Consider the following 10,764-nt stretch of genomic DNA (forward strand, 5'->3'; position numbering starts at 1 on the left):
GATGCTTATCTTGCTGGGATCCTATGACCCCAGCTGACTTCCTGCCGTTTGGGCAGGGGGCTGGACTCGATGATCTCCCGAGGTCCCTTCCAGCCCTAATGTCTATGAAATCTATGAAATCTATAAAAAAAGTTCTGTCACATGTAAAGAGAGAAAAGAAAGTAAATGAGATGCTATAAAATAAAGCCTCACTAGTTGCATATTCAAATAATGATACGAAAAAGAAATCTCCTGTCCCAAATTGCTGGACCAAGCAGGAAGTGTTGGGGAAGCGTCTTAGATTATCCTTATAGTTGAGCAAGCAATTTCTAGAAAAACAACTTTTGTGTCATTACACAGAGACTGCACACTTCCTGGTACAACTGCCTGCCCACCGCCTTAACCGCATGGTACTCAATCAATGTTAAGAAGGAGTGGAGGTCAGTGAAATGCTGGATTTGCTTTTGCTCAATGAATGTGGTATTCAGTGGGTGTATCTACATGTTTATTACCGCACTGTAGTTACTGCACATTAAGTTTAGAACTTGGATAACCAAGTACTAAATGAATGCACGGCAAGTTGCGCTACTACGTAGTAGCACCAGCGCACAGATTTTTCCAGACACTAACTGCTCATTAGGGTATTCATGAAGAATGCATTTTAAACTCATATAGGAAATTGTACCATATTTCATTCATCACTAGTTTGCTCTGAATTTGTAAGGCTATATTAGGCATTTGGCATGTTCTAAAAACCAGCAACAGTGTATTTGTGTAGTGTAGCAGAGTAGAATATCTTACTCTATAGCATGAGGAAGAAAGTAAGTCATTTGAAAGTTTGTAATATTTAATAATTTAGTTTTAGTGTGAATACTTTACAAAAAAGGCAATGACCATTATTATGAAGTTTAAACAAGAATAATGCCTTAAAAAAATCTTTTAATCAGTATTTTTCCAGGTGATAAAAAAGGAAGTGAGAGAGATGAAACTGACAAATGTAGTGTATAATGGTCCTTCTTGGAGCAGTACTACAGGGGCCTCATTAGTAGACATTTTAGTACAATCATTTTTACCCCTGTGGCTGTCACTTCAGACTACTCAGAAAAGGTGGCTGTAGGAGCTAATCACAGGGATGCCGTGCTCAATTTTTTTCTTGTAAAAACGAGGCACAAGAGAACTAGTAAATTCTAATTGAAATCAGAATTAGCATTGCCATAGATGCATGCTGTGTCTGTAGGGCACACTTTCACCACTGCATAAAGTTATGGAAAATTCTGCTTCCCTCCTGTACCCACCCATTATTTTAGAGACATAAGTTAATTTTTTTTAGACTTAATGTGAAGCTCAGCTGAAATAAATATGAATAACATTCTACTTTGCTGTACTGAGTGGGACCATGCCTTTGTGCTCTGTCCTGCTGAAAGAAGACAATATTCCACATAATAATTGATCCCGAGATGGACAGACTTCAGGCATGAAATGCCACATTTACATTACAATTTAAAGTTGACATAGGCTCCTATAGGCCTACAAGTTTGTTTGCTTTCTTTATTTCTTCTTTTTAAAAAACAAACAAACTATTTAAGCAAATGTTCTGTTTCTTTTTTACTTCTCTGGAGGAGATGATAGTTATCTATGGCTGTTCGCAATTCCAGTGTACCTTTAAGGATGCTACAAGACCCTTTCCTCTAATCCTTGCTCCCATCACCAAACTACCAAGGTTGTCTAGAATCAGTGGAAAGAATTATGGTTTTATTCTAAGGGAGGAAGTAAGATATCCATTTTGTTCCTATTTAGACAAGAATCTGCCTTGGTTGAACCCATGTGCTACAGATAGAAGACTTACAGGGGACCTCTCTGAAATTCCATATGGTATATCCTCTCACCCTCCATTAGCAAAGATAATGCTAATAAGGTAAAAAACTCAGGGGAATCAGGAAACGTCATTTCTTTTTCATTCTCCTTAGACACCCATTTGGAACAACCTTAACAGGAACTGTGTGACTTCACATCTGCTGAGGCAGTATGCTGCCACAAGGAGAGACTGGTGCATAGGGCCTTTTTTTCTCTGCCGTGTCCTAAGATCTACAAGTTTTAAAGGTTAAAGCATCTGCTTCCTTCCGAGGGATATGAGGGATCCTATCCTATCCTACCAATGGAGTGGCTGAAGTAGAATCTTTGCAGAATTTCAAATAGCACTTGTCCTTGTCTGTGCTTTCTTCTTGGATAGGAAAAGTTATGACAGTGATAGAAGAGCAGGGCTTCTGCCAAAGTTACTTTTAAGTACATAGATGCCTGTTTTCTTCTCGGTATAATCATTGGAAACGGAAAACTGGAACTGTTGAGTCAGATACTTTTCACAGAAAACCTTTTAAAATAGTTTTGTTAATGTTGTTGTGCCTGTCATGTAAAGCTGGAAAATACTAGTTAGAAGAAATGCATTAAAAAAATAATAATCTTGTGCTCTTATTCTTTCAGAAGGAAATTGTTAAATGTCATTACTACTAAACATCCCAAAATAAACAGAAGCCACAACATTACTCCTAAAGGCTTAGAAATCAGAAAAGCTTTCACTAAGTTAATGAACTGTGATTTTCAGTTATAAGGAAAACAAAACAACATGGCACAGTAGTTAAGTATCATTACAACTATTGAACAACAACATATTAAAAATGCATCTTAAAAAACAAAAAACAAAAGCTTAACAACATCAAATTTGACATCAGACCAGGATCAAAGAAAGATATTTTCTTTGCTTAGAGATTGTTCCTCCTTCTAGTATCTGTCAAATGAAGATAAAACAACTTGAAGTTAAGCACTGTCGTTGGAATCATAACAAAATGTAGACTTTTTGAGAAGTCATCTATAATACCTTTATTTCATCTATAATCCCTTCCTTTGTGGCTAAGAAAATGAAATTGTTTTAGATGCCAATAACTGAAATAGAACAAAGAATTAGAGTGCTCCTAGTTATTCACAAATGCTACTGAGGCAACATTAAGAAGATGAGTGTGTGAAAAGAGGCAGCTGTAATGGAAACTATTTTTCAACCTTAACTGTACCTGGTGCTATCAGACACTTGATCTGATATTAATTTCTGCTGAGGTTAACATTAGGAATTTTGACTTAAAAGGTAAGTATTGACTGAGGTGAAATTCAGGTCAATAGAGATAGGATAAATGTTGATGGGCACAGAAACGTCAGGTCAATAGAATTAGATAGGCATGGTTTCAGTGGTTTCATCAGAAGTATCTGTAATCTTTTTTTGGAAACCTCTCTCTCTCTCCCTCTCTGCTGATCATGAATTTCTGACATTTTATACTTTTCTAGTTTTTTTTAATGTCCTTTTCTTAAACTAATGGCTAAATTTGAGATTGGACTTTTATACAAGTAGAATAGGTCATAAATGCTTATATATGTGCAATCTAATTAGTTATTATAGTGAAAATATCCCAATGGACTACATCTCTGAAACTCATAGGTCTGTCATGTGACTGGTTTTAGACATGTATTTTTCTATAACTTTACAAAATGAGAGTTTACACACCATAATTATTGGGAAAAAAATTAAGTTATATGGAATAGGACGAAACATCGTTATAATCATTACTTTTCCAGCCACATTTCAAAATCTTAATAAGGCCTGAAAGTAGTATAGGATTAGTGATAATATGAGTGAGGGGAAACCTGGCATTTTATAATAATGGGGCAATACAAAATAATTTCTATTTCATAGATTTCATAGACATTAGGGCTGGAAGGGACCTTGGAAGATCATCAAGTCCAGCCCCCCGCCCAAAGGGCAGGAAGTCAGCTAGGGTCATAGGTTCCCAGCAAGATAAGCATCCAATTTACTCTTGAAGGTGTTCAATGTAGGTGCTTGAACCACCTCTGATGGCAGGCTGTTCCAGACCTTGGGGGCTTGGACGGTAAAGAAATTCTTCCTTATGTCCAGCCTGAAACGGTCTTGTAGTAGTTTATGACCGTTTGACCTCGTCATCCCTTAGGGCGCTATAGTGAACAAATGTTCCCCCAGGTACTGGTGGTCACCCCTGATAAATTTGTAGGTGGCCATCAGATCACCCCTAAGCCGTGTTTTTTTAGGCTAAAGAGCCCCATGGCTCTCAGCCTGTCATCATAAGGTCTGTTTTCCTGACCTCTGATCATGTGCATGGCTCTCCTCTGGACTCTCTCAAGCTTCTCCACATCCTTTTTGAATTGTGGAGCCCAAAACTGGACGCAGTACTCCAGCTGCGGCCTCACCAAGGCTGAGTACAAGGGGAGAATGACATCCCGGGATTTGCTTGAGAAGCATCTATGGATGCATGCCAGCATTTTGGTCGCTTGACTAGCCACAGCATTGCATTGCAGGCGCATGTTCATCTAGTGGTCAGTGATGACCCCCAAGTCTCTTTCTTCCATAGTGCTAGCCTGCGTAGCACTGCCGAACCTATAAAGGTGCTGCAGGGTTTTCCTTCCAAAGTGAGGATACTTGCATTTTTCAGTGTTATGCGCCATCAGGTTCTCTTCTGCCCATTTACTGAGCCTGTCCAGGTCAGCCTGGATCACCTGCCTGTCTTCTGGTATGGATGCTTTGCCCCAAAGTTTGGTGTCATCGGCGAACTTGGCCAGTCCGCTTCTGACTCCAAGTTCCACAGCATTAATGAAGATGTTGAACAATATGGGTCCAAGGACAGAGCATTGGGGCACCCCACTGGTCACAGGGCACCATGATGATTGACTTCCATCAGTCACCATTTTCTGGGTCCAACCACAGAGGGAATTTCCCAGCCAGTGGATCGTAGTGGACCCAAGGCCACAATTGGCCAGTTTCGCGAAGAGGTGATCATGGGATACCAGATTGAAGGCTTTTTTGAAGTCAAGATATATGACATCAATCTCTTCTCCCTTGTCCAAGTGATAGGTCAGCTGGTCGTAGAAGGAAATGAGATTGGTAAAGCAAGACCTACCTGCAACAAACCCATGCTGGCTATCCGTTAGGATGTTGGTGTTGGCCAGTCCATTAAGGATGGCCTCTTTAATAAATTAAAGAGTTGAAGTTGGGGAGAAAATGTATTTATCATCAAATTAGATGAAGTTGGGGAGAAAATGTATTTCCCCTTTAACTTCTGTGAGGTGAAACAGGCATAGCCAAGTATAACATTTGATTCAAAGATATGGTAAGGTTCTTTTGGTGCTTTGTTTTTGAGAACAAAAGAATTGATGAATGGTTGGGGAGGTGGGTGAGGAAGAAAAGCAAATAGAAATATTTTTGAATTAACAACTTCACTGATGTTTCACCAAATTAGTACATCCATTGCATGATGTAAATTTCTAATATATATTTCTTTGTTCCATGTGATAGCAAAAAATGAAGGGAACATTGCCCTGCAATTAGATGGAGGCATCAGAAGGGAAATGTTTTAATTAAATGTATGAAGATTATTGTTGCAGTTTTATTAGTAGTATAAATTATTATAGGGATACAGCCCTACTCTCCTAGTCAGTTGTCTGGTTTTTGTGTCTGCATGTACTAAACAGTGTTCAGACTAATTTGGTTCCTTCATCAGGATAATCAATTGTCTAGTTCCTTCACTCAGGGCAAACTAAATGGCCCTCATATTTTATGTGTCTGACATGTAAGGTATTGCCTGGTAAAACAGAGTATTACTATTATCCCTTCATTCATTGAGATACATGTGGGAGAGGTTTGTTGGGAATACCTCTGCTTAAAATATTGCATTCCCCCCTCATCACCCCTCCCCCCCGCAAAAAAAAAAGTCACTGTAGACATATCCTGGAAAAAAACCAAACAAAAATATTTTTAACACCTGTAACATTTGAGCACTTGTAGCCAACAGGAATGAAGTAAAGAACTGATAAGAGCCCACAACATATTGTTACAGTAAGACGCACAAATACAATCCTGATTCCTTTATGGAAACACGTCCTCCAAAAGTGTTGCCTATCCTCAGCTTTTCTACAAAAAAAACAGTGTGTCCTCTGTTTTCCTACGGAGAGCATTAAGCTATCATTGTTGCTAATTCTTCTATATTAGAATTTTATGACAGATGTTCTCATCTTGCCAAGCAGGGATTTGCCAACTTGCATTGCAAGTATGGCATCCCTACAGATCCCATGGGTATTGCACTGTGTTAGCCTAACTCTTGTTTTCAGGATGGTATTAATGTCTCTTCCAGCTTGATTCATTTGAATGGTTTTAAAGGGTCATTTTTAGCTGGGGAGAAGCATACTTAAATGTAAGGTCTTGATTCAGGAAAACTATGCAGAAAAGTGCTGAAGCCCTTGTTTAAACTCTGTGTGTTTAAATACTGTCCTAACTGTAAAGGACTTAAGCAAGAGTTTAAATGAATTCCTGAATCTTGGCTTTTGCACTCTTCTTTGTACCTCAGAATCAGTTTATTAAATGTTTGTGTGAAATATCTCCACTGAGCGGTTTGAGAAGTGAGGAAGCTGCTGCCAAGTCATCTTTTCCAACAAGCCATGTTAACAAAACCTTAGTCATGCCCCACACCTTGAATAGCAGATGGGATTCTTATTATCCCAAATCCTGTTTGTCCAAAGTAAGTATCAGATGCACCTCTTCCCATATCTTCGGATAAACAGGTCTCTACTGTAAACCACAGTTTATAATGCGTTTTATTAAATATGGCCTCCTGGGGCTTCCTCTACTAATACAATACAAAGCTACGAAAGTTCTAGATAGTCCGCAGTGCATATAATAGGAGACAAAAACCCAGACTACACATTATGAATCTGTTTTCTGTTAATGCAGATGTTATAATTCATCTTTCAAGTCAATTAGTCTGCTGGTAGCTTATGGGGAAAGCACAGACTTTAATATTTCCAATAAGCCTGATTATAGTCAGCTGAAATTTGACACAGTTTTAAAGCAGGGAAGGAAATTAGGCTGGGACTAACAGTCACCCAAAATTAACAAGCCTCACATAGCTTCATTACCTTGAGCATTTCTGTAAACTATTTCAGTGTTGTAGAATCACCCATCAGAATTTAAGTGATCAAATAGGGGATGTGTAGTTGTATCCCTTTCCTGCCCTCCCCCCCCACCCGCCTTTATCTTTGCATTAAAGTGGGTGTTGCTGTTGTAGATATATAATAGTGTTAAAAGTGGACAGTAGGCATTGGTGATCTCTTTGCTGCCTGGACTGCATTCCTTAAAATATTACAGCATTTGTCACTTTCTGTGGAAGGATTGATTGCAGTTGTCTCACAGCAGCTCTGCCGTGTGACATCAGAAGCATTTAAAGAGAGAGAGAGGGGAGGGAGAGATGGTTTGAACATGTGTAAATCAATCCATTTCATAATCATAATCAAGATTTGCTTTTCAGAGTGAGACAGTATGATCCATGATCTTTCTACATTTTTTTTTTTTTAATTTGGAAGAAAAAAAAAAGGCTTTCATTTTGAGAAATGCAGCTTCCAGCAAATGTCTGGTCACAAACATGCTGGTGGAAGCAAGCTGACATAAATGATTATTTATGCTCCCAAAACTGTTCCCCGGTCCAAACAAAGAATCTGAGCATATTCTGCATGTGGCATAGGTATATCAATATGTAATGTCTGTGTAAGTTTCAGAACAGGACGTATAATTTAATGATGTTCCTCAGAACGTCCCAGCACTTAATCTGTCCAATAACTTATATTAGGAGTGTAACAAAATAGAAACTTACAAAGACTACATGTGTGCCTTATCATGGAGGGGCAAGTCTGGAATGTGTAATGTTTTGCCATGGATCCTTGGTTTCATATTCCTCTTGCCAGATCAGCAGACCAAAACAACTGCCTAGGCACAGATGAGATACAAAGAAAAGTGTAAGATTTTATAAAATAGCAAGATCACACTGGTGTTTATATAAGAATATTCTTATAGGCATATTATAGTAAGAATTTGTGTGTGTATAGAAGCTTTGCAACTTGAACATATTTTAGTATGCTTTCCCTAACTCCCTCATCTGCAGGAAAGAAGTAGCAAAGGTATCATTAAAAATAATAAAAAGTTTTCTAGTCTTGATCATCCTTGTATGGCTAATGGGCTTTAAACTGACAGGTTGGGTGAAGGTCGGCTGATGTATATAAACACAGATATTTGTCCTTATAATAATCGGTAAATACTTGGAAAATGCTCTACATAAGTTAAAAGTTATAAGTAGGCAACTTTCTAGTAAATTACTCGAGGCTGTTAAGCAGCAGATCTCTCTGGACTATTGGCTGTATTACCATGTCTTATTTCCACACAGATGTTCAAGCTGCTTTTTCTACAATTTATCTGTTGTATTGGGCGCACTTAGACTTTTTTATGTGGTAGAAATATAGGTTTTATCTTTTCGTACTTCCATGAAAGTTCTGCACTGAGGGTTCTCAAAATAAAATCTATAGACTTGTACTAGTGCTCCTGTAGTAGAAAATACGTTCATTCGTAATGATATGCTGCGTCTAGTGTAGACACTCCCTGGGAACAGAAACACATGTTAATTGTAGCCTAGTTCAAGACACTAAATGTCAAGAGGGTTTTTCACTTGACTAAATGAGGAAACCATTAAAAGGTATTCCTTACCTAGAGTCTCTGCTTTCACTGCTATTTAGAATCACTGGTTAAAAGCATAAATAACCCTGGCAGCAGAGACTTGGAACTCAGGTCTCTTTCCTCCCAGGGGAACATCATAGCCGGTAGGCTGCAGACTCACATTACCTCTTGCTTGCTTCTGGCCCTGTGAATCTTGCATTCTCAGAAGCCGGGTGGGTTGGATACAGCTGGAGGAGTTGGGATGGGAGTTCCCACCCGGCCTTGCTCTTACTCTGTTGGTTAGGATACCCTTCTGGGAAGCTGCAAATAGGGGGGTTGAATCCTATCAAGCTGAAGAGGACTATGTCCTGGGTAATGGGTTACTACCACATGCATTTTGCATTGACTCTGTTGTGCTGTCAGCAGTGGCTCCCAACCTTTTTAAAACAAAGCCACCCCTTGCTAGATCCCTCAGAAAATGCTAGCTCTTATCTTCTACTCATTTCTTGACTATGGAAACATAACAGAACAATGCTTCTGTTTCTAAGAACTCAGAAAGACCACAAGTCCAAATCTTATTGAGTGTTTTGGATTCCTGTTTGGAAGCTCTGTGTTTATCCCATGAAACATATGCAGGTGCTTGTACATTGTAGCACCTTGGCTCAGAATCATTGCATTAGGCATATTCTGACTTCATCTAAGGTATTGGGGATGTAGGCAGAGTTGGGGTACCTTTCAACATTAGTCTGAATTGCAGGAGAGTTTAGGTGGAAATTGTGCCTGGGGTTTGATCTGGGTCACTTCTGAGCATGTATGTTTTTAGGTACCTAGGGATTATTTCTGGGGCAAGATGGAACTGCTTAGGGAATGTGCCTACTTACACACTTCTTAACTGCTCAGCAGGATCAGTTTATATTTCCCTTTGTAGCATGGCTAAATCCTGCCTGGGACCTGCTTACGTATCTTAGGCTAGGTACCGACATTCAAAAAGCCCAGTGTGGGTTCAATCTAAGTTGCACAGTTTTCTATAAGCGGCGTAGTTTAGCATAGTTTAGATTGCAGTGAACAAAACACACATTTGCCCTTGGAGGGGAAGGAGCAAATCTTGGGCCGAGTTCCACCATTTTTAACCCAGTCTCTGTGCACCAAACTTCTGTCCTGTTACGGGTATAGACTGATTTCCAATCACCTATATTGGTAGAAATGTAATGTCTTCACCTGGCCCTAACGGCCAGCTAGGATCTGTCTGTAAGTAACTAGCTCAATTATCACAGGGGAAATTCCAAGTTCCAAGAGGTAGTAAAGGATTTCCTCAGGCCGATGCCTTTATCCAGTTGTATTTCTGCTGTGCTCTCTGAGGTGCCCAATGCAATTTTGCAGGACACACCAAATACAATACAAGTAATACAGGCATTTATGGGGGGTCTTTTTTATAAGAAGTGCTTGTGAGATAGCACTCCTGGCACATGTTTTTCTTTTCCTCATAAATTATTTCAGTTTATGGAGGAAATTTTAGATATATCATTTATATATAATTAGATATATAATTTCCTATAAATAGTTATATATTTATTCCTATAAATATATATAAATATTTAATTTCCTATAAAAATCTATCTATCTATCTATCTATATTTTAACTTAGGGGGAAGATGCAGAGACTGTGCCTTCTCTGACCACCTAAAAAACACCATACTTGTTATATGAGCAGAGACTGTAAATGCAACAGATTTTTATTCACTGGAATCAGGGGGTGCATCCACATAGGCGCACGTGTGCACCTTGCAGCATCTCAAAGCCCTTTGAGATGCTGCAAGAAGCACATGTAGGAACAAAAAAATGTTCCCCGCACTGCAAATTTGTTAGATTTGTTAGATTTGACCCCTGGATATCCAGGGGCAAAAAAAAAAAAAACATGGGGGAAAAAAGCAGGGTAGCGCAAGGTACTAGACCCTGCCCTGAGGCAACTGGAGGCTTGGTCCTCCACAGAGATGCTTTGGTAGCCAGGAAGAGCATCTCTATGGCTGGCTCTCTATGGCTGGATCTGGGCTCTGTGCCCAGGTAGGGGATGGCAGAGGGGGAAGGGACCACAGGAGGACTCCCATCAGCCCTGCCTGCTCCTTCAGTCCCTGAGTGTTACCCCCCCAGCCCCCACAATCGCTGTCCCATCCATCCCCCACCTGGTCTCCCAGCCTCTGGATCACTGCCCCACCTGGCCCCATCCCCCACCTACTCCCCCA

The 10,764-nt window shown here is 39.6% G+C and overlaps 1 protein-coding gene and 1 long non-coding RNA gene across 5 annotated transcripts in view; one reads left to right on the top strand and one right to left on the bottom strand.

Moving 5' to 3' along the window:
- Positions 1-7,796, bottom strand: part of LOC109306462 — a 34,935-nt gene extending 27,139 nt beyond the window's left edge. The window contains exon 1 of the long non-coding RNA XR_002100003.1: positions 7,692-7,796. This is a non-coding gene — a long non-coding RNA (uncharacterized LOC109306462). The remainder of the gene's footprint in view (positions 1-7,691) is intronic.
- PCDH9 (protocadherin 9) overlaps positions 1-10,764 on the top strand; it is a 975,348-nt gene that overhangs the window by 426,776 nt on the left and 537,808 nt on the right. The window lies entirely within an intron of this gene.

This window comes from Crocodylus porosus, unplaced genomic scaffold, assembly GCF_001723895.1.
Source record: "Crocodylus porosus isolate Cpor-Errol unplaced genomic scaffold, CroPor_comp1, whole genome shotgun sequence".
In the NCBI taxonomy this organism is placed as follows: domain Eukaryota; kingdom Metazoa; phylum Chordata; order Crocodylia; family Crocodylidae; genus Crocodylus; species Crocodylus porosus.